At 51.6% G+C, this 2,776-nt stretch overlaps 1 pseudogene; it reads left to right on the top strand.

The window, feature by feature from the left end:
* Window positions 1-940: 940 nt before the first annotated feature.
* LOC143637964 (POU domain, class 4, transcription factor 2 pseudogene) lies at window positions 941-2,125 on the top strand (annotated as a pseudogene).
* The last annotated feature ends 651 nt before the right edge of the window (window positions 2,126-2,776 follow it).

The following is a 2,776-nucleotide window of genomic DNA, read 5'->3' as shown; positions in this document are numbered from 1 at the left end:
GTAACACCCCTTCCATATTTTCATCACAAAGACAATACAACACACCAAGACAAAACAAGACACAAACATACTGTATCAATCTTCTCCATTTTCTTAAAATGGCCATCCTTCTTCTTGCCCTGTTCTAGGAACGAGCAGATTTACTCCCATCCTATCTATTACCAGGAATGTGCAGCTTTTCCTTGTCACTTACCCCCGAGCGTCCTGGGGCTCCCTGTATTGGCCACCATCTGCCGAAGTCTGGCTGGGCACAATAACTGGGGAGGGGGGGGGTGACAAGAAACTTGTGAAGGTTGATACAGCGGGAGGTGCTTTATTGTAGGACAGCAGAGGTATTTATACCTAACTGAATACACAGCCTGTTTCAATTTAGCATCATCCAGTTACAGCAATCCTCATCATCTTAACAATTATACACAGCTTAACTCAATTAACATCATCTAGATACAGCAATTAGCTAACAAAAATCTCTATCATCTTAATAGCTCACTGGCATTACTTCTCAAACCACTCTCTCTGGCAAAGTGCCAGGCGCCATCTTGACTTGGTTGTGGCTCTCAGCAAAAAATTACAAACCTCTTTAAGGAAAAGACATCTATACCTATATCAGTATCTTAAGAATTGAAACTAGGAGGCTAGCTTAAGAAGAATAATCACAAATGCCAGATTTGAAGTTGTCTTCTGTGAGGTGTGAGAACTCTTGAACTTCCCAGGTGCTTAGGAAACATCTGGTGAGCCTAGCATTCGCTCGGCCTGGCGGTGGAGGCAGCGGAGGAGCGGAGCCCTTAGTGGTGACTGGGCGTTCTGAGCCGGGAGGCGGCGGTGGCTGAGCACAACTTTGCACTGCCCTTCCAGGCTCTCGCTCCAACCGAACACTTTTCTGGAAGGTCCCGGCAGCTGGGGCCAAACAGTGCTATACCGTGCCCTGGCGGGCGGGAAGATGATAATGATGTCCCCAAACAGCAAGCTGGCGTTCAGCATGCCACATGGCGGTGGCCTGCACGTGGAGCCCAAGTACTCGGCACTGCACAGCGCCTCGCCCGGCTCCTCGGCGCCCGCAGCGCCCTCAGCCAGCTCCCCCAGCAGCTCCAGCAATGCTGGCAGCGGTGGAGGCCGGAGCAGCTGCTCCAGTAGCAGTGACAGCAGAGGCGGCGGGGTCTCAGAGGCGATGCAGAGAGCTTGTCTTCCAACCCCACGGAGCAATGTATTTGGCGGGCTGGATGAGAGTCTGCTGGCCCTTGCAGAGGCTCTGGCCGCTGTGGACATCGTCTTCCAGACCAAGAGTCACCACCACCACCCGCCCCACCACAGCCCCTTCAAGCCGGACGCCACTTACCACACCATGAACACCATCCCGTGCACGTCGGCTGCCTCTTCTTCATCTGTACCCATCTCGCACCCGTCTGCACTGGCCGGCACCCACCACCACCACCATCACCACCATCACCACCACCACCAGCCGCACCAGGCGCTCGAAGGCGAGCTGCTGGAGCGCCTGAGTCCCGGGCTGGCCCTGGGTGCCATGGCTGGCCCCGACGGCGCGGTGGTGTCCACGCGGGCTCATGCTCCGCACATGGCCACCATGAACCCCATGCACCAAGCAGCGCTCAGCATGGCCCATGCGCACGGTCTGCCCTCACACATGGGCTGCATGAGCGACGTGGACGCCGACCCGCGGGACCTGGAGGCGTTCGCTGAGCACTTCAAGCTGGGGGTGATGCAGGCAGATGTCGGTTCCGCTCTAGCCAACCTCAAAATCCCCGGCGTGGGCTCGCTTAGCCAGAGCACCATCTGCAGGTTCGAGTCTCTCACGCTGTCACACAACAACATGATCGCGCCCAAACCCATCCTGCAGGCTTGGCTGGAGGAGGCAGAGAAGTCCCACAGTGAGAAGCTCACCAAGCCTGAGCTCTTCAATGGCGCTGAGAAGAAGCGCAAGCGCATGTCCATAGCTGCGCCTGAGAAGCGCTCGCTTGAAGCCTACTTTGCCATCCAGCCGCGACCCTCCTCGGAGAAGATCGCCGCCATAGCAGAGAAACTGGATCTTAGGAAAAATGTGGTGCGCGTCTGGTTCTGCAACCAGAGGCAGAAACAGAAAAAAATGAAATATTCCGCAGGCATATAGGAGACGCTTGGTCATTCCAGGCACAGCCCACTCCTTGTCCCCCCTTTCCTCCCTCTTTCTCTCCTGCCTCTTTTCTTTCCACTTTTGGTGACCAGAAACAATTCCAGTAAATGTGAATCCAGAGAAAGCGAGGATTGAAGAGGGAAGGAAGTAGCGAGCAACTGAGCTCAAGCCAGAGAGAATGTGAAAAGGTTTCTGAAAGAAAAGAAAAACAAAAGGTGGGATTTGTCAAGTTGTAGAAAAGTTGTCCCTTTTAACCCCACCTCTGCTTCTTCAGAGGTAGTGTGGAGCTGGCTGTGTGCAGGAAGGCAGAAGAGACAGCCTTTTAAAAGTCTGCAAAAATAAGCAAGTAAGATTTGTTTTTATTCTTACAGACATCACCCTTGTTCAAGTTTAAAAGTACACTTTGCAGCTATTTTTCAGAAATAGAAATTGATTCAGAACTGAAAACTTTAAACTAGAGTTGATGCTTAATGGGATAGAGACATCTCTAAAGTATTTTGAATTTTAAAAAGATGGCAGATTTTTCTGCATTTACACTGTATATTATATATATATTTTTTATTGTGGTTCTTACCCTCTTCTTTCTCTGAAGTGTTAATGCTTAAGAAAGGAGTTGCTCCTGCTGTGTTCACTGATCTTGAAAGCTAT

This window comes from Callospermophilus lateralis, chromosome 1 (genome assembly GCF_048772815.1).
Source record: "Callospermophilus lateralis isolate mCalLat2 chromosome 1, mCalLat2.hap1, whole genome shotgun sequence".
Taxonomy (NCBI): domain Eukaryota; kingdom Metazoa; phylum Chordata; class Mammalia; order Rodentia; family Sciuridae; genus Callospermophilus; species Callospermophilus lateralis.
This window is presented reverse-complemented; position numbering and strand designations above follow the sequence as displayed.